This window comes from Numida meleagris, chromosome 1 (genome assembly GCF_002078875.1).
Source record: "Numida meleagris isolate 19003 breed g44 Domestic line chromosome 1, NumMel1.0, whole genome shotgun sequence".
Classification (NCBI taxonomy): Eukaryota; Metazoa; Chordata; class Aves; order Galliformes; family Numididae; genus Numida; species Numida meleagris.
Window position 1 is genome coordinate 26,255,884 of NC_034409.1, and position 27,500 is coordinate 26,283,383.

General features: G+C 35.9%; 1 protein-coding gene and 1 long non-coding RNA gene across 2 annotated transcripts in view; one reads left to right on the forward strand and one right to left on the reverse strand.

Moving 5' to 3' along the window:
* The window catches only part of LOC110392620, a 10,267-nt gene extending 5,692 nt beyond the window's left edge, over positions 1-4,575 (forward strand). The window contains exon 3 of the long non-coding RNA XR_002434513.1: positions 4,432-4,575. This is a non-coding gene — a long non-coding RNA (uncharacterized LOC110392620). The remainder of the gene's footprint in view (positions 1-4,431) is intronic.
* FOXP2 (forkhead box P2) overlaps positions 1-27,500 on the reverse strand; it is a 356,192-nt gene that overhangs the window by 154,780 nt on the left and 173,912 nt on the right. The gene's annotated exons all lie outside the window — the stretch shown is intronic.

The following is a 27,500-nucleotide window of genomic DNA, read 5'->3' on the forward strand; positions in this document are numbered from 1 at the left end:
AGAAATGAAAAATGCATACCACTGTTGATAAAGATGTAACTGAAACAGTAAACGGATCTGAAAGACCAAAAAGTATATATTTTAAAGTGACTCATAAGAACTAATACAACCTAATATCATAAATACATGAGATGTGTTATTTGATGAACTTCTTATGTTACCAGTCCAGTTTACCATTAGTTTTTAAAGGAAAGCCTATGTAGTATTCTTGGACCAATCTACATTTTTCTCATTGAATCAAGAATGTAAATTAAGACAAAATGATTCTTTTTCAATTTCATGCTGAAGTAGCTCAAGTTAGTGAACGTAATTTCTCCTAACAAGAAAAATTTATCACTGTACAGCTCACTCAGTTGCCTCTTGTAGTGAGTCACCGCATGCATTTATGGAAGTGAAAGGATAAAAGGATTGATAAATGTGGCAAAAGAATGGTCCCTTTAGCTAATTCAAGGAGAGGCAAGCACAATTAAATAACTCTTACCAAACAAGGAAATATAAAGATCATTACATTATCTCAATAGTAATCCTCATCTCTGACATAATGTGGTTGATTTTTCACTATGATGGATTTATTTAGTTTATATGGAAATAATTCTTTCCTTTGAAAAAAGAAACAGTTGTCTTATTTTTGTGTGCTTTTGTTTACCCTCAAATCTATCTATAATGAAATCAATGCATAAATATATACATTGAATAGATATTATTTATGTGTGAAAAGGTTTATGGTCCTTAGAAGCTTCCTCACACATTTTTGAGAGGCAAGCCCACATGCTAAAATGAGAACAGAAACACTTCACCTTACAATACTGAAAGAGTCTCCCTATTTTAAATTGCATATAAATCACTAGATTCTGATTTCAATTCTGGCATGATTTCATTAGTCCCTATAATTTCCAGTATGTTATTCACATAACACATCCAAATTTCATTTGTATTTTGCAGCCACAACTCCAGCCACTTCTGTTGTCATTTATATCATCAAAATGCCTAAGTCATAGACTAGAAATCTATTGTGCTGGCACTCCGCAAATGCTGAACACATTGGCAATCTCTGCCCCTCAGAGGTTACCAGGCAAGGACAAGACACATGAATTACATGAATACGTGCAGAACAGACAAAAGGGAAATTACAATGAGACAATGAAATAACATTGTCAGCATGACAGTCAGCGATCTTTGTATACCATCCTAACCATCATCTATACCTAAGTATGTCTCTGAAGTGGAGGAATTAAGTCATTCTCGATGAAATCAATCCATCCATTGGAACCAGTAAAATATCATTACTACAAAAAATTAGTGAAATGGAAAACTTTTACTGAGCTATTGAATAGAAGAGCACAACAATGTTGATGGGTAATTAAGAGCAGAAAACAAGGTAATATTAGCTAGAGTTTCTTACAACTAAAAATAAAACAAAATTAATTCACTTTGTTATGTTTCCCTCTGAGGAATTAGAAACTGCATCCATGTCTCTAAACTTCAGCTAAATTCCTCTCTTAAATTTAAATCCGAATCTGCATTTGAAATTTCATAATGTCTGTAATTACAACAGCTTTGCATTTTTACCTGTGTCATTTGAACAAATTAGACAAGTCTTCTTCCTATACAGTTTACCAGCTATTACATCAGCTTGGTTCAATGTGTGAACACTATGTATCAATTCTCTCAATTAACCTAATTATCCAAACTGGTTAATCTCACTAAAGACATTTAATTCAAAGGCAGTAGGAAATTTATTTCTATTTTGCTTTAGTAACAAAATTTATCACGTCTGACTCAGCAGCAGCTCTAGAAGTTCATCAGTACAGACGTAAGGCCAGAGAACAAGGGAGCCAGCTACTAAGGCCTACTCCTCTTCCCCTGGAACAGGTAGAGCTCAAGGATGCTCCCCCCTCTTTGCTGGCTGGTACAGGAAGGGCTCTCACTGCACTGTCCTTAACTCTGAGTTTGCTCTCCTGTAAGGAACACCCACAGTGTTTTGGAGGCTAGGAGACTTCCAGACACTTTGAAACCGCTACTTTTGTTGCGCCTATAATGGAGATTGTTTTGTTACAGAAACATGAATGTCTGAGAAACAAGCATCTGTGGGCATTAGCTGCGTGAAAATGTGCCAGTCTGTAGAACATAACTTAATGTCAACATCTTGCATTTATAGAGATGGCGGTGCCAAGTGCCCTTCAGCCTCCTAGCAGTTGTCAAGATTAACAAAGGATGGAGTTATTAATTAATTACAGCACTGTGCACATGCCTAAATTAGGGCCCCATTAGATTTGACACCATATACACATGTCATAAGAAGATCATGCAAACACACAGTAGGAAAAGAGCAAAAGGCAAGGACAAACAAAGCAATCATGGTTACTAAAAACACAAGAGCTTCAGTGCACCCACTGACTAGCCACTGCTGAACTTGCTGTAGAAATTGCTTGGATGTGACCTTCAGGGACAGCAACACACATAATGAATTTACAGATTTTTATGAACTCCCCTCAAACCTAGCAGGGTGCATAGGTGAAACTACAAGGGTGGCTGAACAAAAAATGGAGGAATGAACAAGGAAGGCTGGACTAACCGGCAGAATGGAAACTGGTTTAGCTAAGACCATCCAGGAGATGAGAGAATACGAGGAAGGGAGTAGGGAAGATCAGGAAATTCTAGAAACCTGTAAAAAATTCAAAATCCTCCTTTCTTCCACAGTTCTTTGGGTCTGATTATGGATAAGGAGGGAGTGCATGAGAACAAAAAGAAAAAATTACACAAGATATGAGAGACGCAGAGAACAAATAGAAGCAGAGATGAGAGACTAGACTAGACTAAATACAATGACATTAGGATTCACATTAAAAACAAACAAACAAAAACAAACAAACAAAACAAAAAAAAAAAACTGTTCCTTCCAAAGAAGAGAACTCCTGGAAATCTTACGGTCTTTGGAAGCCAGAAAAATGCTGTAGACAACAGGAACATAGAAGGGATGACTATGTAATGGATAGCCGTGCAGTCTGAATGCAGAGATTAGACTGAGGTGGAGATGGAAAGGCCAACGCAGGCATGAGAGAAAAAGCAATCAGTACTGCTATTCTCAGAGATCAACAGTTGTGGTCCTGCTACCAGATCCTTCAGTGAAATACTCAGAGGGGCAAAGAATCCTCTTCAACGACCAAGGAGGGAAAAGTGCAAAGAACTTTAAATTAGTTGACCTCAAAGAGATTTATTTCCCTTGTTTCCTGTATAGATCAGAGAAGAAGTCTTCAGAAGTGGGAACAGCTACTGAAGTGGCAGAAACTTACAGGGTATAACCTTCACATGAGTGATTATTACAATGTTTGAAATCACACTGATGAGTTGCTTGGTATTAATTATATGAAAACTTGTCTTCCTCATCAGAATCAATAAATCATACCATCCTAAGAATTTATTGTTAAATATTTACTTCTTTATTGTTTATGATCATGGATGTATTCACTACTTTCTAAATCCAGTTTGACAAGAGTCAAATGGAGAAATACATTGCATAGGATGTCTCACAGCAAAAAAATCTACAGAAAATTCAATTATGAAAATCCCACAGCTTTTATCATGTCTAAACCACATTTTGTTTCTCATTTAACAAACATAAAAGATGACTTGGAGGTGACCTAATAATTGAGCAGCATGGATCTCGAAGAGATCAGGATTCAAGTCCCTCTTAGCTGTTAACGTTCAGACATAAACTGTACGATCATTCTGCATAAGATGTAGATTACAGCATGAAAGTATAAACTTCTGCAGAGGTACACAGGAAGGAGTACTTCTTTGAAAGCAGTTCTGTTTATGTTACAGCTTCTCAGTTTGTAATTCATAAAAGGACCTTTCATCTATCACCCTCTGCTAGGTGAACTCTCCTGCCAGCCTAGGCAGCTTATCGCTGCTGTCAGGAAAGGTGTTAGCAAACAGTGTGCATATTATGTGTAAATGCCGTTACAAACAAGCAAGCCAATCTTACATTGTTCATTGCCAAGTGGGAACTATATCTACAATTTTAGTCTAAATACAATGACATTAGAATTCACATTAAAAAAAAAAAAAAAAAAAAAAAAAAAAACTCTTCCTTCCAAAGAAGAGAACACTTACTGTGCCAATTTTAAGCCATGTCTGAACAGTATAACTAGCAACTATATTGTTTTCCATAATTCCTGCTCTAAACTGAGTTTTTCCACAGCAAAATAAATTTAGAGAAAATTACAAATCTCAGATAAATCACAGCACAGTGCAGAGACTTAAAAAAATACTTGGTCCAGATACCTGTGTCTCAAACCAATCAGTGGTACAGTGATGCAGGACTGCTGAAGTACACTAGTCTTTATGTCCAAAATGGAGCTTCAAAAATAACAAATAGTACCTGAAGCTTCTGTGAAACAAGCATGATAAAAACATTAATACTTTCAGCCTGCAGGCAAAATCAGTGCAAAGAAGGAAGAACAGCATGGATCTGCTGCAGTAAGTTTTGAAAGACGCTCGGAAGATGGTACAGAACCCTCAAATAATGGAAGAACATGCAATCCTCTGCGGAAGGCAACTGACTACAACAGAAACAAGGTGGGTTTCTAAGGTTGAAGTTATGGAAGAAAGCAGTCCAAAGGGAAACTGATGAATATAAACCCTAAGGTTTTAAAATTATGTTTCACAGAGTATAGTTTGTCAAAGGAAAGTGAAATATAAACAAGACCACACAACTGCCCTCCAAAGGCAGATAGGTTAGGAAGTGTGTGTTTGGCCACCTCAATGAATATAAAGTGAAAAGAACTGTTGGGAAAAATGGCCAAAGAACTAGAGAGTTATCTAAGAAACTTCCCTTTTGGAAGAAGTTAAAAAAGCATATTATGGAGACATGTAAAATGAGCAGGACAGAATGAAAAATGTACCAGAAAGAGAAGAGCATCTGGTAGCAAGCTCCTGAAGTAGCTCTCAAAACTGTCACTGACAATTGTCAGGGAAAGGCAAGCTTGACTGCTGATACAAAAAAGAACCACAAAAGAAAGAGAAATGTTGCATGAGAGAAGGTGGACCTACATGGTAATACAACAAAACAAGAGAAGATTCTGATAAAAACAAGCAGGGAGATTATAAGTAGCACAGGACATGCATGCTTAGAATGCCCACATTGCCGTGTGCATTTGACTAGCAGCAACAGCCCACCTCACTGCCCAGCTCCTCAGCAAAAGGTACAGCTGTATGTAGAAACCTAACGGTTGCATTCAGTTATAACAGCAGGTAAAGTCTAAGGCATAACTTTCACATTGTTTTTTTTTCTTATCTATAACCAACAACTCTGATAACCTGCAAGCCATTAAAAGCACCATTACCAAAATGTTCTGATAATCATCACAAGGAGGGAAGAAGTAGAAGCAAAAGAGCTGCAGGAAGAAAGCAGCCCCCAAAGGCATATAAGCCAGACTGCTGCTAAACTGGAAATATTTTTGCTTTTACGTGCTTCATGGATAAAGTACAAGTTACGTGAGTGAATATAGATCAGTGTTTCATACACTGACAGTGAAAGTGAAATAGTATTGTTTTCAGAAAACAGTCATAAATTTAATAGGGCAGTACTGCTGGTTATGTACACACACTACAGTTATTTTGATATTTGCATTCTCAATTAAATACAAAAATAAGAAGGCAAATAATTATTACATTCAAAAAGATTTTCTGGCTGTTTGATGAATCGCAATTAACACTGTTTGAGTTATTTATGTTTGAATGTTATCTGATGTTCAAAAACTGCTAGTCTTAATGCTTGAGCCATTACAAAAGACTTCCCAGATAGTCTGAGAAAACAAATTCCAGCCTACAGAGCACTTGCTGAATGGGTTTCTTAGATAATTTATTAGACATCTGTGTTTTGTGACTGGTCATTTCAATCATATAGTATTGCCTTCACTCCCTGGTTGAAAGACTGAGTAACCAAAACTTCATAACTTAAATAAGAAGCAACAGAGGAGAAACAGTAAGTATTGCTGTGTGGGCATAAATAATTTTGTTGAAATAGAAACAGTTACATACCCTGAAATGGAAACAGAGCATCACTATATTAATTGTTTTCACTAATCAGAAATGGGAAAAGAATCAAATAATGCTCGGAATTCAAATATTTTTGTTACCAACTCCAATAAAAAGACTTCCAGCTATAGAAGCCAGTATAAATGCAGACACCATATTTAATCAAGTTTTGTATACTTTTTAGTATTGATTTTAAAAGAGTACCTATCTCACATAATTTACAGGCTGAACGTCTGGTGAGCAAGGTATGAAATTTGCTCCCTGATTCCCTGAACTCGGTTTCTACAACCTGCCAGTCATCATTTAACCAACTAAAATGGGCAGCTGTGTTAGGGAAGTGATTTTTCACACAGAACCTAATGGCAGCTGAACAAATATGCATAATATCTGAAATACCATTTAAGCAGTTAGTAGGGCTTGAAAATGTCTCTGATACTTATTTGCTCCTGGCTGGCTCACGATGTTACGCCCTGCAGACCCTGAGCAGAACCAATATACTATTGCCAGGCCTTGAAGTGACTCACAAGATGGCAACCCTTCCTCAGTGGCTTTGTGGGGTCTGTTCCCTGAAAAGGATATTTTCCAGGTAAACTTGTGCAGCTGGGTTTGTCAATGCAGAGTTGAGATAGGAACGAGATAGGGAGCCACACAAGCTCTAAATTTGTTCTCTTCCCTTTAGGAGTACACGCAAGCAGGATGGGTGCACTAATGATGCAATTCTCTCCCTTGAGCTGCGTAACTTGCACCTTGCTAAATTTACTAGGCTTGTGTAATGGTATTGGAAAAATCACCTGAAATCCTCCTATCTCCAGTCACACTAAAGCCTTGAAAAAAAAAATACAGAAGTGACCAGAATTATGCAAGAAGAACAAGGTGCTTCAGAAATTAGAAATGATTTTCTTCAAAGTTAGGAGAAAAAAATAGGAACATGAGTAAGGATTAACACTGTGTATGTAATGACGTACTGACTATAGTTGCAGTTTATTAATTTTGTTGAGGAATATAACCTTTTTAGAATATTAATCTGCATCTTCCACTGGCAATCAGCCATTCTGTTTTTACGCATATTAAACTGAGTAAATTTTAACATGGTATATGCATTTCAAATGATGACATGCCTGAACTCAACGTAGAGCTAATAAAAAGCATCAGGTCAGTCGAAAGAAAAAACAAAACTTATTCTCCTTCTTTAGCCTCAGACAGAAATTAATGAAGTCATCAAGGTGCGAGAGCAGTCAGCAAATGCAAATGCTGCCTCAAGTATTGCTTACACTGCAAACTTCAAGTAAAGAAGTGTGGAAATAAGAGCTACTCAATCACTGCTTAACTGGGACTGTAAGTGTGAGATTTAGAAACACTGCTAATTTTTTTGTCATTGTTTCCATTTGCAAGAAGAAAAATCCCTCCAAGCTTCAACTCCATGTAGTTCAGGCATACATGAACCATATGTTTCATTAGTTTAGAAAACTGCACAGTGTTTCTCAAATATATATAGTTTCCTTTGTAATCCCTTCAGAACATTAAAAGAATATACCACCTCTCAGAAACAAGAAACATACACATAACCAGCAGGGACCAAAGGCCACAACTTCTAATGCTTTGGACACTGGAAGACTCATCTGTTTCATGGCACTGTTAAGCTAATGTCATTTTAGATTACTTAAGATCATAAAACCAAGTCAGCAATCATTTAAAATCAAATTTTTGAACATGGGAAACATACCCATCTACCTGCTGGCTAAGTGAACAGTAACACATTTCCTCAGGTCAGGGTTTCATCGTATCAGTTTAAAAAAAATACATACATTCCCGCAATTTTTAAGGTAAGGATTTTTCTAAGAATCTAAGATGAAGAAGAGGGATATTCCTCTTCTAAAAAGGCTTACTTCCATTTGCAAGAGCCCATTCCTTGCTGCTTGAAGCATGGTACAGGACATAACCAGGACTGAAGCATAGACTTTGGTTCCCATGCTATGGAACAGAAAGGTACATAATTATTTCTGTAGGATTTGGAAGTGTTGTATTCTGTCGTAACAGCTTACACTGCTGCAGAAAAAGAGAAACTGCCTTCCCAGTTTTCAGTGCCCTGTTAGACAAGGGGAGGTATGTTTTTACCATTGTATGCGTTGCAGACAGGGCTCCCATAGGCAGGAAGAAGGACTTAACATTCAGAACCTGGAAGACGTTTAGGGCAGGCAAGTTGATAGGGTTCTCTAATAAACAGAACTGGAAAGAAATAAATGCAAAAGAACCCCTGTAAGGTGAGTTATAGAGATAGGGCTCCTATTGTCTTTGAGGGCCTGTCACCACAGCCTTTCCTGTAATCCCTCAACTGGTATACATGACACAGTAGCACAGTAAACTGAGGATTCTTTCTAAGAAGAATGAGCTGAAAACATCATAGAAAGTTCTAATAACAAAAAGCCATTTTGCACAGCAGCTGTAAAAACATAGTGAGGCAGAGGCAGTTCAGTATGATTATCATGATGAACAATAGATAAGATTTCAGAGATGAGCATCACTAGAAATATCTGTGCTGCAAAGAACATTCCTGTAATACAGATGGCACTACAGACACTGACTATCACTCAGTTATACTGCAGGATATTTGCACCTGTTTTTTTTCTATAATTATCAAAGCCTCTTCAAAAAGACAACATTCTTGGGTCTTTAGGAAAGCTTTTTCGTTGTACTGATACAGTACCATGTACAATGGGGATCACAAACTTGAGTAAGTTTTAAAGGAAAAGTAATACAAGTAGTGACAACAAGATCCTACATCTGAGAAGGACTGCAACATCTTATCCAGCTGCATATGAACCCTGAAAGTCATGCTATCATAGACTATCCCCTGCTACGTGTTTTATTTTTTCATTTCTTTTTAAATGAGTGTGGTCCTGAACATGTAAATCTATTCATACGAATTCAAGAAATATAGTGATATATCTCTTCCCAAGAAAGAAAATGGAATTAGGTAAAATATACTCTCACATCTTCTACTGATAATCATGTCAAAAAACAGTATTTAGACACATTACAGGTAGGGGTATGCATCTAAAGACAGACAGAAGAATGAATTTATTAGGCAAAATAAAGAGCAGGCAAAACCTAAGTCTCCTATCCAAAGTGGAATCAGATACCTAACAAATCAGTTTCTACAGGCTTTGTTTTGGTTTTAACTCTTAACTAACACTTGAACTAAAATACTCAGTTTTTCAATTGTGAACTGCGTTCCACCTCTGAAGGAAATTTTTAAAGGGGGAAAATACAGAAGAAGTTCTCAGGATGACTATGATGATATTTTCCTTTCTTCTGGTAATAACCCCACACGGCAGGGCAGTTAACACTGTTTGCTCACTGTATTTCAGTTCAGAACTCACTGTTAACTTGTACTTTCTGATTTTTACTCATTTGAATCCCTTAACATCAGAAGACCTAACTCTACTGTAAAATGTATTTCAAAGTTAAATAAAATACCTCCTTGGAAGAACTGCAAATGAAGAGTCCAAGAGTTTTCTTAAACAGAATTGCTTTGTAATTAGGGTAAATAATGTTATAGAAATGTTATACAGAAAAATGTTAAAAACATGATAATCTATTTTCAAAAAAATAGAAGGTATATTTGTAAAATGATTACCTAATTTCTGCAATGCTTCTAGTTATATCTGCTATAATGCTATTCAGAAATTACATTTACTTTTCACAATAATGCATTATCAACATTTTTTTGTTTTACAACACAATTTTTTTTTAAATAATGTTTGTGTATTACCCAAAAAAACATTCTAGTAGGTGCAAAATATTATTTTCTGTGGTTGGGTGTTGGTTAATGATGACAGTCTTAACACTTTGCCAAGTGCAGTTTGCAACCTGAAATCTTAAGCAAAAATAATTCCCAAAGATGAAGCCACTCTCAGTTGTTTTTACATTAAATCAGTTTTATTTTCCAAAAAGTGCAAGTAGAACTCTGTTTTATTGTTATGACTCTGAAAGAAATATACTTTTAAGTCCCCTTATCATTCCAATGATTGCTACCCCATCACACAGCAATTGTTTTAAAGATGTATCAAGAAGACTATGGGCAATTTCTGGCTAGCTATTTAAACTGCAGGCTTTACATCCAAGACATTACTGCTGATCGATTTACCTTTTGATTAGAATTCAAAAAACGTGTGGGAACAACATTTTAAACCCTGCACTTTTGAAATCCCATTGAACTAATGAGGTGGATCAAGGGACCACCACTATATTCCTAATGCTTTCCATTTCTTGATCCTTTTCAATAGGATTTCAAGAGATTTTTAAAGAGTTCTTTATTTTTTGTTCACTCATAATCAAATAGGAAATCAATGAACAGTCATGCCCTGGACTGCTCTAATTTGGATTGCTGGTTTGAGATTAAGTTGTGTTTTCTTACCATATGAAACAAAAATAACCCCCAAAATATAGGATGCTGATTCAAGAGCAAATGAACATCTACCCTCCCTGTTTTACTGTGACCTAAACATCCTGACCCACATTTGCCCGATTTTCTACTTTAACAGGTGCTTAAGGTCTAAGACGCTGCAAGAGGAGGCTTTGTATTTCCAGTTCTGCCATGCCACTGATACTGACTTTTGCACTAGGCTGTTAGCAACCATCACCACATATTATTACTTGACCCCATAAAGTGCTGAGGATCCTCTGGAGAAAAACAGTGAAGAGGAACATTTAGGGATCGTGATTAATGGCATCACAATAAAATATTTAAACATGAATCACTAATTCCATCAAGCCAGGCTCTCAGGCACCTTTTATAAATAGTTCTGCTTTAGTGACTAAAAACATTAGAAATCTTGACCAAAGTTTTAATAATACTTTCTGTACAAGAAATCAATTTGCAACTCTAAGTCAGGGGAGATATTGCATATAAAATTGTTTGCCACCAACAGGCTAAAAATACAGAGGAACCTGTAGGCAAACCATGGTCTTCCTGACATAGATAAAAGAAAGACTACTAATTTTTCAAATGCAAACTTGTTTGAATATTGCTATATCTCTTGATAAGAGAAATAAAGAGCTGAATTTCAATATTTCATGTGCTAGCCTATGTCTGCAGTTAGATTAAGATATGTTCGCATTTGGTCATAAATTCAGTAATTTTAACAACAGTTTTCCATTAAAAGAACTAAAAACAATTAAAGCATGCATACAGTTACTTAATAATGGTTATAAATAAAGCAGCACAAGCTAAGACTTCAAGATTCCCATTGCTCTGTAGCTAGAATGGACAAAAACCAGACTTCACAAAGATTCTGAACCCCGGAGACCACCTACCTCTTAAGCAACAGTCAACCAGGAGGGAAACTATTTGGTTAATCATAGGTTGGGCTAAAATCTCATGTGCATGTCGCACTTCTCCCTTGATGGACGGAGGATGGTTACTTATGAAGTTTTATGGGTCCTATCCAAAATCCTAACTGAGGTATGAAACAGAACGTTTGTGTCATACTACTCATTAATACTACATGGGAAACAATTTTAAGTGGCTGCCACTCATTTACTATATTATTAGCAAAGCCTCGTGAACATAAATGGATCCATAACAATGAAAGGGAAAGAGAAAGATCCTGAAACTACTAAAGGTAAGGAAGCTATATATGCATCCTTTTCTTAATCTTTTGTTTGAGTCAATGTAGTATTTCTAATTGTTCTAATGAGGTCTCAGTCACAGCCTTCAACTCAATTTTACAGAATCAAGCTGAATAAATCTGTTACCGCAGCACTTAAACCTTCTGCTTGTCTGCTGTGTTCATGAACTACGTTGCAAGCACCAAATTTTACCCAAATATTTCCCTGATTCAAGTATCATTTAACAAGCTGTGAATAAGCTGTTAGCACAATTATTCTGGAATGTAGATTCCAAGAGGGAAAAGCACGACAATCCCCATGATGATCACTGGTGGTTACAGTAAGAAATACACGCTTGGCAGTCTGCCACAAATAGGTAATTGTTTATGTGAACATCTTTGATTTATAGAAAACAAGAGAGTTATTTTACTCTAGTTTAATATTGGTTGTTACTGTGGCAGTGGGAACCCAGTGAAATTCTGACTTCAGTGAAGCTGAAAGTCTAATGAAGGCAAGGAAATGAGCATTTTGTGTGCAGTCTTTGGGTTTTTGGTGTTGGTATTTCGGCTTTGGGTTTTTGCTGTTTTCTTTTTTGGTTGGTTGGTTGGTTATTTTCTGGGCTGAATTATTCTGATTGTGTTATGAGAGCTTCTTAATTCATTTTCTAATGCTTATTGCTTATCCCTCTCCCCATCCACTTGCATGCTCCATTGGCAAGTTTGCTAGCTCTAAAAATCCAAACTCTGTGGGGATGCATGCATCTACAGCTGGACAAACTTATGCAGATAGCGATAAAATTCTTAGATTTCTTTTTAAAAACAGGTAACTGAATTCGACGACCAAGGAAATCTTTTCCATTACTTCAGTTCTACATTCATAACAGCAAAGTATACAGGATTGTATATGCCTTAAATAGCATTTACAAAATTTGGCAAACTACTGATTCATACAATACAGAGGTCTTATATTTTAGTATATTCTCAAAATATAAAACAGTTGAAACATTTCTGTCTGAAATGTTGAACATTTCAATTTTTAATAACTACTCAGTTGGAAATTATCCTTGTATCAGTAATGACAATGTAATAATCAAATCAAAGACTCCTACATGTGAACTGAAATGACATAATCATATATATATACACATAACATGTATTTCACAAATGGTTTATCAAGATTTCCTGGGTTTACTCTTACCCCATTTAGTATAATGCAATAAAAATGATACTTATGGTAGCCTCATTCCCCTCCTCCCGTGAACTTGGTTGAAACACAAGAGAAACAATTATAAACAGAGATTAAACTATATTTTGTCTCTCCAAATCATAAATTAATTTGTTTGTGGCTACCTTACAAAGAGAGAAAAAATTAATACAGCTATGTTAAGCAGCTTAATTATTCACCTTCACAAATAATTTTACAGGACATTTACAACAGATTAGTAATAGGAGTATTTTTTTTCTTAGGCCTTTTGTTCTTTTTGGGGGTTTACTTTGAAAAGATTGCAATGTGGTCTGGATCATAGGCATTTGCTATTACCGCCTTTCTATAAACTGATAAGGGTCACAGAATACTTCCTAAATACAAGTTGAATGTTTCTAGTCACTAAACCATTACTGGTTGGGAACTGCTACAAACCAACAGATTGAATCATGCAAACCCTCTATGACTGTGCAAGTACCAAAAATATTTCAAGACTCAGCCCATGGACTTCTGAAAATGAGGAAGATGTTGAGACAAAATTGAGAAGTCGATCTTAACTAATCTTTACTTCTCTGGAAGACTAAGATTGAGAAAGACTTAAAGATTTTAATTATGAGATTTTAACAAATCTGCTTTTCAAAGACATTCAAAGATACGCTTTCAGAAATTCATGGTGATGATGGTGATGCTTAATACTCAGTAGGAATACCATTCACTGAAACTACTATAGCCATGGATAAGTACATACACTTTTTTTCTTTTTTCTTCTGGTACAAAGAAATGTTTGATGAAGTTTTTTTTTTTCCTTAAAGAGCTTGTTTAGTTTAGGGTTACTGTGATATGCTCATGGAATACGAAGACACACAGCAATGATAGTTTCAAGATTTAAGTCATAGCTATGTTAATGAAATTCAGAAAAGCACAGTAGGCACAATTAGGGAATCGCACCTGGACTTCAACAAAGACAAGCCATGTTCATTTACATGTAAAAGTATGACATGCAATTACATTTTGCTACCAACTACAGGCACTCTGACATTCAAAATCAGTAATGAGCTTGGAATCAATGATTTCTAAAATCTAGTTCTGGCTCCACCCTAAAATGCTTTTGTGAAGCAAATCTTAACAAAATGATTATACAATTTAATTGTATAAATTATTATGTGCGATGTAATTACTTACTAACGAATAGCAGCAAAACAAACTTGTTTCCAGTTCTGCCTACCAGCAATCCACAGGACATAGTGGTAAAAAAAGTGCAATTACCCAAGGGAGTTTGTCTATCACTTCTGAATTCTCGTTACCCTCAAAAAAGTCCTTCTCTTTTTATGTAGGAATTATGGCAGGTCAAATCAAGAAACATCTGAAATGTATTGTCAAGTATGGTTCATGTTTTGATGCCAAAGAAAAGAAAAGTGCTACTCTAAAGACAGCATTCAGTTTTGCTCAGTGAAATTTCAACAAAAGGTAGGCAGCCATTCAGTGAGAGCATGGGACACAGTTTCCTGGATCCTGTACTCCAGTTAAGCCTAAGTGATGAGGAACACTTGCCTGTTTTGCCTGGAAATAAATTGGCGATGAATCATCATTACCTTAGTTTAACTAAAAACCAATGTCATCAAGCTCTTTCATCTCTGCAAATGCATCTAGGCCACCATTTTCAACTGTAGGTGCCTAAACCTGAGATACCCAAAGAAGAGACTGAAAAAGTGCTGAGCAGATACAAACTCCTCTAAAATCAATGGTCTATATTCATCCCTGAATACAATTGATTCACATCACCCGAGCAACAAAAATGAAGCATAAATCTTTTCTATTGAAACAGCCACAATCTGCCCCAACAAAAAAGGAAGGCCCACATAACATGGAGCTGGATACCAAGGTGCTACTGTGAGGAAGAGAAGGCTGAGTGGACATCAGTTTCTCTACTCAACAGCCAAGAAGGTGCGTGGCCAAGCACATGAACACAGCACTATAAAAATATTTTGCTGCTGGCATGTTGGAAATGACTTTTCCTATTTTGCTCATTCTCTCCTGTAGCATTGTTTCTATGAACCACAATCCTATGACAAATATTTGTTTTGTAATGACTAAGGGAATACACGTATTGGCTAGAGCAACTAAGCTGTACTGAACTACTTTTAATTGTATCTTATGCAATTATTAGATACAAATGTTCATTCTACATTGAATAGAAAGCAGTAATACAAAAGGCTCCAGTATTCATATTGAGTGAAAATGGCATTAAGACTGTAAAATATGGCAGCCTTCCTTGTTTTTCTTCTAGACGTAGTATTTAAAAAGAAGCATGAAGCTATCTTTCTAAGGATTTAAAGATAACTTTACAAATAAATCAGCTACTGATCCCAGGTAGGCTTAATTTTTCTAAAGTTGGGCCAAACGCTTCATTTTAGCTTTATGATTGAAAAACAACAATAAAACAATTATCAGTGCTGCCAAATCAAGAAGTCTATTTACAAAAATTTGGCTATACTTACCCATGAAAAAATGACTAGTTAGAATGCAGTAGAACACTCATTCCGTAAGGTGAAAAAAAAGAAACTCAAGAAGCTATTAACTCTCATTCTTCCTTTCCTTTCCTTTTTTTAAGCTATATCAAATTATTTTGTGTTCATTAATGTATTTTTGTATATTAGGCAGACAGACTGAATCTACCTTCCTGTTCTTTCTGTTATGGAAAATTAATTCATTGCTTTCTTGTAACGAATTAGAAAATTATTGGTAAAAAAAAAATAACACAAAAAGATGTTGAGAATTGTTATTTTATAATCTTGATTCAATGCACATGTTCAACTTCTATAATACATGACACTGATATACAAGTTTGCAAACTGTAGTGATCTCTGACTTTCTGTAAAATGGGAGTTAACATTGTTAATGCTCCAAACCAGTGAAGAAACATAAAAGTTGCTAAAAACTGTTATAGCAACATTGGGACAGGAACAAAAAACTAATCTATTAAAGACTCAACAAGCTTTTAAAAAAGCTGTTCACCCTTGTATTACGTTAATAACTGAGGATGCTTTCCTTAAGAAAACTACTTCATCTTCCAATGAAGACTGGGTTTAGAGAGATTTCAGTAATTCAAAACAGAGATTTTACTTCAAGCTTTCATTTGCATATCTTTGATAAGATTACTTTAGCTTCCCGTTCCACTCCATACAATACTGTCAAGGAGCTCTACTTCAAAAAATTTAAGAACATTTCTCAACTACTTCTTATTTACACAGTCACATGCCAAAGTTCAATCATTATGTTATTGCTTTCCCATGTACACTCTATTATAATTCTGTAAACTTTTAAACTATTATTCATGCATTGAAGGCATACAACTATTAGAGGAAGCAAAGCTGTGAACTTCAGTCTCCAAGCCAGTCTTCACTATTCATAAAAAATAAGGAAATATATTTCTAGGATGTGAAGTACAGGAACTTTGTTCTTAACTATTTAATGCCATGGATATTAAAAGCTGTGTGCACATTGTTAGGTTGACAGACAAAAGGCAGTCTGAAGTCTGGAGTACAAATTAAGTACATTTCCGTCAACATTGTAGATCTGCCGCTATGAACTCCTTCTCCTGCAATCTCTTTTTCCTCTGTTTCTGTTTGTTCTTTCTTTGTCTCTGTATACTCCCTTGCCCTTCCTTCTGCATTTCCCTTCCTCCTAGAGCCAGGATTTTTTTTTCTGTATCATTTCACACGGGTTCTGATATTCTTCTGTTAAAAATACTGCTAAAGCTAAAAGACTGCAGGAGTAAATTACGTGTTTGCTCTCTCCTTTTCCTGTTGCAGATGCTAGAATGGTAATCACATATTTAATGCTGACAATGACATTACACCCGAATTTCAGAATTGGTCTATTCTCCAAATTGTTCATCTTTACAAAGCATGAAGCTAAACTCTATTTTTTATTCGCATCCCACCCTAGATATAACAGCTAGCCCTACAGTTTTACCCCTGAAGATCATCACACATCAAAACGCATCAAAATAACAATTTTCAGCAGATTGTTACAGATAGACAGTTTAACTAGGAAGAAAAGTTCATAAGAACTCTATTTCACTGCTATGATCTTGATATATAATGTTTTGTGCATTCTGGGGAATACCTTAAAATGAGGTATCAGTGAGGAATAGTGTTTATATATCAATTACAAATCTGATGTAATTCTTCAACTCTTCATTACCAGATACTGTTCTGAGTTCCTTCTTTTCATATTTCTTACTAGTCCTTGATGCTCAAAGATACTGAAAATGCATCTATTTAATCAGTAAATGTGGACTAGAAGCATAATACCAAGTATTTTTTAAGAATACTATTTGCAAAGATTTTTTATGGACATAGATTCCTCTCCATTTCATTATTCTCACTTTTCTTCCATTTTTTCCATGTTTGCTGCCTTTCTATTGCCTGTAATTACTGTCCCCTATCTTCTGTGCAAACCTGTTTTTCATTCTGTAGATGCAGTTGCCTACCCTGCCTTTGCAGTCTTCTTTCAATCTCATGTAAAATTACTATGTTTCTAAGAGATTTTTAAACAAACAAAAAAAAAAAAAACAGTATCTTTTACCCAACTCTTCAGCTTTGGTAATTATCATAATACTCTCTTGTCTCTTCCTTTCCCTTCGTTCAAACCTGTGAAGAAGCACGGGAAAACTTGTATTTTATAGACACTTAGAAATTGCTTGTAAATTCTCAGATATCTACACACATAAACACGCTGCACAGCCACAGACGTCCAGGTACAAAAGGAAATTAAGTATTATTTTAAAAATCAAAATATACTTTTCTATCGATTTGCAATGTAAATCTCAGAGAACTTCCTTGTATTAAAACTCTTGTGATGGATGCAGTATTGCTCTTCATCCTTATCCAGAGGAAAGAAAAAACTTGCCTCTGCCTAAAACAGAAAAACAAATTCTTCTCATCTTACTTGACTTTTAAAAAGCACACACTCCTGGAGTTTCCCACTTTCTCCTATGCATGGTGCTGGGGAATGGCAAATCTAATCGAGCACTTCCTCTTCCCCTCAGGGCCCTTTATGAACAATTGACTGGCTCCCATTTTTATAATCCAGCTTTTCTAAATCCCTAATTAGAGACCCTACTTTGATGTGGGTATCTCAAAGCTGCTTTATAACCTATCTTTGTAATTTTGTCACTAATCTGCCTTCTCTACACCTATCCAAAACAATTGAACAAAAATGGAAAATAAACCTTCTCTAGCAGGATCACCATATCATACAACTATTTCAAGAGGTTTGAGACAAAAAAAGTCACATTTTCAAAACTAAACTTCATACAAATGTTGAAAATGCCACTATTTTTTTTTTTTCCTAATGATTTTCTTGCTTAATATGCAACTACAGTGAAGTACCTGTCCAAAGACTGGTACTTCAAGAATTTATCCATTCTCCTTGGGAAACATATGCAGAGCTGAAGGACAGGCTCTGAAACCTGTCTTAAAACAACAGCTGGCTTCATTTTAAGCACATCAAAGCAAGTTTTCAAACCATCCCACTTTTGTTTCCTTTGTGCGTGTGTAAACATCTTATTTTGCATACTGTGCTTACTTTCTTACAAATTGTGCTCATAACCACAAATAAAATACAATGAAACTACTAAAAGACAGCTTTGTGAAATTCAGAGCATCAGAATTTTCTTTAAAGAGTATAAAGAAAAAAAAATACAAAACCTAAGAAACTGTTTTCATGAAGAGAATATTTATTAAATTCAATCCCAAAACACATATGTTCTTGTACACCATATATCCCTTGTGTTCTTTATAGCATCCCAGAGAGTTCAGAACATGCAATTGTTAAGAGAGAAGACATACACAATACCAAAGTATTCTCATTGCTTCCTCTCCCATGTAAAGCTGTTCCCAAACAGATCATTTTACTGATGTGCATTACAGCAAGTATCTTTCATTGGAAACACTTCAAACAAGGAAAATTCCACAAGAGAGAAGGCTACTGCCTAATACATTGCAGTGATATGACCTCTTGACCGCAAGTTTTTTGTATGTGTATCACAAAAGGCTCTTGACACCTGTCATTTTCAGAGATTAATAAAAACATTTTTAAAAAAAAAAATCCTATAATAGTGTTTGAGCCGAAACAGGTGAAATCAGATGCACTGCAGTGAAGTACAGATATTCATTTTAACCCCTTTCCCCCTTTCTGTTTTAATTTTGGCTTGTTATTACAAATTCTTACACATGGCAGAGCTGCTGTATTAAAATTTACCTCCTTTTTGACTAGCTTCAGAACAGAACTCTAATTTACATTTAATAAGATACTCTTCTGTTCTAGTAATTTAATGTTCACAGCTATTCTTTGCTTTCTATAGGTAATGGAAGGCATCTGCAATGGAAGAATTTCCCAGCAAGACTTTACAAACCCTGTAAAATCAGAATATATAATAAATAAATAATCTACCAGTCCATAATTATTTAAAGTCTTGAAACATGGAGCATTTTCTCTGGTTGTCTTTTTAGTTTTGTAAATATTTCTTCTGTTTCAGGGTGGAACTCTTCCCTTGTATATAAACAAGGATGAGATTTTAAGCACTATATATAATATACTTTAGTATAAATCAGTGTTTTAATAACTCAGTGTCCTTAAGTTACGTATGTTAATACCACCTCTCTTCACTGTATTTTCATTTTGAATTTTACTGCATTTGGTCTGTTGCTATGAAGTGTTTTGCACCTACAAACCATCCCAACCAAGCACTTGACAACTCCATACAGGAAGAAAGGCAGACAGTGCACCCTCACAGCAAATCCAAGTTGATGAACGCACAGGTTGTTCAAACTAGGAGAGATGATACATCCTATGTGTCATGGCTATGCGACAGGAAGCATTACACAGTTTCTGTGACAATGTTCACAGCTCCTACCTGACATACTAACCTCATGCAGACAAAGAATCGGGGTAATAAAGCATATCATGCTAAAGAATAGCAATATTAAAAAATAGACTTAAATCATTATCACATATATATTGCAATTGTAAATACTTCCACAAGTACATCCCACTAAGTGTATTTAGGCAAATTCATTCTTAGCATAATGTATATTTCTTAGTAAGTATCGGAAAACAATGATACCACTGGAAGGATGCAGAGAATACTGCAAGAATGCAGTAATGAAAAAGTGCTTCAGAAAACATGATTCAGGCCACACATCTTCCCCTTCTCATTCAGCTCCTTACTCTCTTCCCCAGTGTGCTGCTCACCACCCAAAACCACTCCGTCCTCTGAACACTAGCTGGCCTCTCCCATCTCTCAGCTGCTTCCCTGCAAACTTGTCAATCTTTGCTCAACATGTCTGGCCACTCAAAACCAAGTAACTCTTCCCAGCTTTATTTTTATTTCCCAGATGTCATGCAGCTGCTGCAGACAAGAGACGTGGGCATGGCAGTGCTGGCCTGCAGTTGAACAAATGCAGCAAAAGCAGCAACGGGACAAGATGAGATGGGGCCCAGGCACCTGGCTGCTCCTCACCATCTCAGGGGCTTCCACCATGGGAGATCTTTGTCCAACCTCATCTATTAAAGCTTCAGACTGACCACTCTTTCTGCAAAAAAAGAGACCACTTGAGGTCTGCCAGCCCCGTGGCCAACTGGAAGAGCACAACACGCTCAATATTCCCAGCCGCATGCACAAGACCATGGCAGCCTACTTCCCACCAGAAGCCAGGCCATGCACCTGGGAGGGCTGGCCTTCTGAGGCACCAACGGCCTTCCTAAGTATCTCCCTAAGAGTCACCTTTAAAAATACCTGAAAACCCACTTTTCAGTGTTTAATGACCCAGACACCAGATAAACCACAGAAATGATGACCGTCATTTGTCACATCAAAATAACAGAGCAAATATAAATGGAGCCTTTCAATTCTACCAGGAGGGAAGCCGACACACATTCTGAGGGTGAGCTTAACCAGCTCCACAGCCTGGCCTGCTAGCCATCTAATTCACTCCTCTGTTTTTAAAATCCCCAAACAAACACTGGGCATGTTCTGTGCCCCAATATATGTCTCTGTGTGTATATATGATAAATTCTTGTTTATCATTACTTAGATGTCTCAGATAAAGATAACGTACTATTAAAGGCTTGCGGTATGTTTATCAGGAGGAAAAAGAAAAGCCTCAAGAGAGTTATTCTAGCCCCATTAAGTGCTGTACATTTTATATTTTTCATATAAAAGTCTTATTCAGCCATGCAACAAGATGGATTGATTTAAATCAAATGGTTTAAATCACCAATTTTAATCACAATTTAAGCCAGTAAATAGGAATCCCTGACTTAAATAGTAGATTTTTAATCTTGTTTTGTATTTGCACTTTCCAATTGTTTGTCTGCCAAAAAGTTCCCTGTCACTGACATACTGAACCACAAAGCTACATTGCTGCTCAACAGAACATGAGCTCTTACATTAAATTAGTTGTTTCTTTTTGCTAATAAATTCCCCCTTTTCCCCCTAACATTTAATTGAGTTTGATATATTTCTTATTTAAAAAATAATATTACTTTCTTTTAATCTTGCTACAGAGCATTGAGATGGAAATTAGAATTAGATTCAATGTAGTATTCTAACAGTTTTGTATCTATTAGATTATGAAATTACCTAAAATTTAGTCATTTACTATACAAAAAATATTTTACTCTGGTGAATGAAATGGCCAGTAACTTCCCATAACTAGAGGCATATTTTCAAAAGTGGCTAAGGAAACATAAACGTCCTTCCAAGGTTTCTAAGATGAGTCAGGTATTCAACTGCCACTAACACAATCAGGAAAAGGAAAACAAGTTAGACTGCTCTTTTTGTTACTACTGGATTTTTCAGTCTTGATTTAGAATGCTCATTGAGAGACAATAGAAATATGTTTCTGTGCAGCAGAAACATATTTCTGCAAAAAAAGCAGGTAAATACTAGCATTCACTCTAATTAGAAATGTTTTAATGACAGACACTTAAATGGATGACATGGCAACATTTTTACACAGAATAACTAGACTCAGAAACTTAGTATGTCTTCCTTTGATTCATACAGCAATTAAAAAAGCAGCAGCCTTCATTTAATTGAAAAGTGAAGACGATTCACTGATGCAACAGGTTGATAAAATTTATTTAAAGTCTTATAATAGACTGCAGCAGTTTTAGAGCTATATAAGTATGTTAATCTTCAAATGTTAAATTTAAACTGAGCTATTTTGAAAAATAAACAACTTCAATTTCATTTTTTAATATATAAATATGTTTACTTCACACTGAGTTGGAACCGACTTGTCTTGAAGTCTGGTAATCTAAAGCCTAAAATATTTCTTTAAAGAATCCTGGCATTGAGTGGTGATATTTCAATTCATCTCACTGTGCTGGAATACAGAAAAACATGTACTGTAAGAAACTTCACTAATCTTACCATGCAGTTAACTTACGTACTGCTAAGTTCTGTAGACATTAGATGAACTATTTGTATAAATAAGGATGAAAGGATGGGTGCAGAAAATTGAAAGGCATTAACTGTATCTCCTGGACATCTGAAGTAACAATACAACATGTTAAACATAACGTTTGTCTAAAGTATGAGTTCAGACATTTTATGACTGTGAAATAAGATCCTCAAATTACATACTTAAGAAAATACACAGGCTTTTATTCCACAACTCCTGTTAAATTATTATTTTTGCATGAGTGGAGCTCTTTAACTATATGCTTATTTTTAGGAATGTATTACATATTCTCTATTAAACACAGCAGATAAACATGTGCTTACGTCCTCTTCAATTAAGTAGGCTTGTTGCCTAAAGCACTTTTCAGTGCAAATTTATTGTGTTAAACGTATGTTTTCCTTGTGTTGACTGCTATACTTCTACTGTTTTTGCTGTATGGAACAGTCAGCTGGTGTTAGCTGACACTAGCTATCCAACTCTAATCTTACAGATTACTGGTCAAATTCAAAACAAATCCATAATGACAAAGTATTTTTGACAGTCTTCATCTTACATGTATTTTTTGTACAATTACACTTCAAAACCAGACTCTTTAAAAATTGGATCATGGTGTTTTTAAGGCCCGAGAGCATTATTCATACTTTCTCATGTAAGTACTTTGTGCAATGCATATTATAAAGACCATATAATACACATATTAAAAATACAGTACAGTATATTTTTCCAGAATTAATAACATTTGTCTTTATCTTGCACTTCTCTGAGACCTACCACATCAGATACATAAATGTGCTTCCTAGTTTGTATTTTGGATTTTTAATACTGATTTATTTGAATTTAAAAAGTAAGAGAGCTTAGGCACTGTGATTATACCTCTAAGTATAATTTTGCTCTCAGCCTCCTAAGCTTATTCTCTTTTGTTTCATTGAGCATAGTACTGATGCTCAATGAAGTAGCATGTTAGTGCAGCATTTTTTTTTTCCATAGAGAATTTAGTGCAATGCTTTCTCCATGTGTGAAGAGTTCAGAAGCTGCAGCAGGCAAGGATGAGTGCCCATGGCTAGAGGTGGCAGTGACCAACAGAAAAGGACAGGCATCAGTGGAAATCCAGGCTGTGAGCTGGAAAGCTGGGGCTGTAAAAGTTCAAGAAAGAAAGACGGGCTGGGGCTGTAAAGAAGTGGGGATATCTATTTGAGAGGGAATGTCAAGTAAGGCGAGAGAGAGATAAGAAATGAAATGCAGGAGTGTCATCTGTGGGAAGGTCTGTCCTAGGGGCTTCGCAGGTCACAAAGGCTGCTGTGCTTGGAACAATGTGGATGCTCCTAACCAAAGTGTTTACTTTCCCAAGGGGCTCCAAAGCTTCTTAACTTTCAGTTCCCACTCCACAATTTACATTCTTTCTCCTGGTCTCTGCCTACCTGAGCCCCCAGTACAATTCGTAGTTCCTCATCCTTTCCAATCTAATAAGCCACTGTCGCCTTCTCTTCTGCTGTTGAATACAATAACTCTATTCTTTTTCTATGGATCAATTACAGAAAATAATTTTAAAACTAACTTTCACGAGGCATTTACTCACTAAAACGTATTTAAGAAACATTAATATTGATTGTCATTGAAACCCACAAGGCCATTTTTCTTCTTCATTTTCAAAATTCACCAGGTATGCTAAGCATATCTCTCAGTAACTATCACGTTGGAGTGATTTAATGGAATTTTAGGGATTCATACAAAGTAGAAGGGAATAAAAAGAATGCATAAATTTACCCATTTTTCTTTGTTTTTCTGTGTTAAGTCAATGCTTTAGGATATATAGCACAGTACAGATTTTGCTTAACATTTCTGAGTTACATCTCAGAAATTTCAAAAGGTATCTCCGAGTTTGGTGGCAAATTTCTAATTAATACGTACTCTTAAAAAACTTTGAGAAACATGCGAGACTAAATGGATAAAGGCTAAAGACATTCCTAAAAGAAAAGAAATACATTAGGTATCTCACGACTGCACATAATTTAGATAAATTCTACCATCTTCACTGATGTACTTGGAAACAACTACACAAGTCTTTGTCAAATGTTACGACTCTCCAAAGTAAAACTTTCTTGAAGTTTTGCCTGTATTTTATGTGCAGTGCTAGAACTTCCATTAAATCCACAATTCAAAGCTTCTGTTCTGATTTTATGAAGATTTCTAAGAAATACTTCAGACACGATTAAAACAACTTAAATTTCATACAATTGGTATTAATGATGCATTTACTTCACATGTATCCTTTATGCCAAGGATATAGATTGAGAAGATGAAATCTACCTCCTCAACTGGAGCTAAGCTCACTTTGGAAGCACTGTCATCCACTACACTGAAAGTCGGGTCTATGAAGGAAGAGGAGCAAATCCTGAATACGATCTGCTCCACATTTCAGGCTGATGACAATTCCCTAACATGATTACTGTCATGTTAAAACATAGAAACTGAACACTTCAACATTCAGGGTCCTAGAAATGTTTTCTGGTTTCTTTGCTCACACTAGCGCCACCTGTGTCAGATCAAAGATTTCACTGTTAACCTTAATTTATGAAGATAAATCTTGAAGTCTAGGAATGGATGGTTTCTTATGGATTTTTTTGTGATTTATGAGAAAGAGAAGATAGGTGGTCCTTGGGCATTCCTCCTGTGGAAACCCATAACAAAGCCTTGAAGAGCAACACAGAACATTCTGCAGGAAAAAGAAGAGGGCCTGAAAACACAAAACAACCTTTAGGCAAACAACTTTTAGGCAAGAAAAAACTGCTTCTGAAGCTTGTAGGAGGACTCAGGAAAAAAAAAATGCAACACAAAACAGATGTATAGGTTTGGAGTGTACCCAGTGATGGGCTGACACTGACATCTGCAAGAAAATTTGTGAAAGAAAATCTCTTTTTCTTACTGGAGAGTTTTACTATCATGTTCTGTATTTTAGGATACAGTTAAAAAGATTAATAAAACAAAACAATAAGTTTATTATTGATGGGATACCTGGTGATATGACATACAGGGAACAGCAATCTTTCCTTCCTCTTTTCATTTTGAAAAAGAATTTCAAAGGAAAGAGTACTCTGAAATGACAAATTACTTTACAGCATGAGGGCTTCTAAATGTGAAAACTAGTAGCAGAGCTTAAGTACAGCTAGATTCTTGCAGTATGGAGAGGAAACATCTGATGAAACTTAAGAATTTAAGTATATACAAAGAACATACACACCAAAGTAAGCCACAAGAAATTAAATGGACTCTCCTAGAGCCTCTTTGCACACATCTTGACTAACGAATAAGATTATTTTTTTAAATTATTGTAAGTTTAGCACATTAAATTCCACATGTTTATCTATATACATTTAATGTCAAATACGTATATTGTAATACACATGTTGAACATTACAATTTATATTAAAATTTGAACAATTATGATCAGGTATATAATATAGAAACTGCACACCAAAATACAGCAAAGAATAGGTCGGTAAAATGATCTTTCCATATGTAAGGGAACACATACTCATTGCACCCATTTCTGTGACTGCAGCACAAACAAGCAGAGATCATGGATAGAATCATAGAATGGCTTAGACTGGAGGGGATCTTAAAGACCAACTCGTTCCAACCCCCTGCTATGGGCAGGGTCAGCACCCACTAGATCAGGCTGCCCAGGGTCCCATCCAACCTGGCCCTGAATGCCTTCGGGGCATTCAAATAAGCTGTTTCAGCTAGGTTGGTGGGTACTGCTGGCTGTCACAGACACAGCCCAGGGCAAACTACAAAAGTCAAACAATATGGGTAAATATTCAAGCAGTTGAGATTTCACTGCGTCCTACAGAACAGGTACACAAACTAGATAGTCTAAAGTTACCGCATGGAAGTTTCTTCTCTTCATTGGTGTAAGACTCTAGTTCATCTGGGCAATCCAAGAAAGAATACAGGCTTTATATCGCAACCTAAATCTTAACTCTTGAAGTAAGCTTCTAAACATCTTTTGAATGAAGTTGGTATCACCCTTATTAGATGGGACTGTGCGCTACTTCTATCTCTGACAAGGCATTTCCAATTATTTTGTATATGATTACATCTACTCTGAGATTAAAACATCCGACTTCTCAAAACATTTACTACATATATTAAACTCCCAACAGCCACAAAGAGACTATAAGGCATGTAAAAGATCCTAAAAGATTCACAGGCATCAAGCTGGACAGTCAAAAATACACAGAAGCAGAGTTTGTGTGGCCCAGAGAGACAGATGAGAGGAGTAAAGGTGAAGGGAACATAAAGTGAAGGGTAGGATAAAGAAACCAAGACAACAATGACAGATAAAAAGCCAGCAGAAAGAATCAGGGAAGGAAGACCCTGTCAAAGAAGAGCCAAAGCCAGCAGGTGGAAGGATTCACTACAAATAAAAAGAGATAATCAGTTTACAGATTTTAAATAAATCCTCAAATTAATGAAACAAATAGTAGTCTAGAGGTCAGTAATAGAAGAATAGAAGATATGTGGCCTCTTATTCGAAGCAGCTTACTCTGGGCAACATACCATGACTACTACAGACCATATTTGTTTTATTTAAAATATAACCTCAAGCTTGAATTATTCTAAATAACAACAATATATAAACATTTCATACTATGTAAGCTAATAATAAACATTCACTTAAGGCTTGAACTGCCCCATAGTTGCAGAGCCTCCATACAAATTAATACAAAGTGATGGTGAAGTAATTGTGAGACTAATATGCATGCTCATGGATGTAAAATCCACAGATACAGATTCTCTTACAAAGAGAGCTGCCCAAACTAATTCCTACAAATCACACTTAGCTTAAAGATTGTAGGAGTTGTGTTGGAGAGGATGTATAGTGCATTTGTTTCCTCAACTGACTGGCACGCTGCAGGATATTTTAAATTTTCAATACAATTGACTGTTTCTTTACAGATTTGCTGGATGTCCACAACACAGAATTGGTGACCTAGTGTACTTCCTAAAATTGGTTTACGAGCTCAGCAAAGACCTCTCCAGATATTCACACAGATACAAGTCCTTTTTCTTTCTGTCCTAAGATCCCTAAAGAAGGAGAGAAAACAAATCATACTGATTGCACTCACGATGCAGATAGGAACAATTATTCATGGAAATAAATAAGAC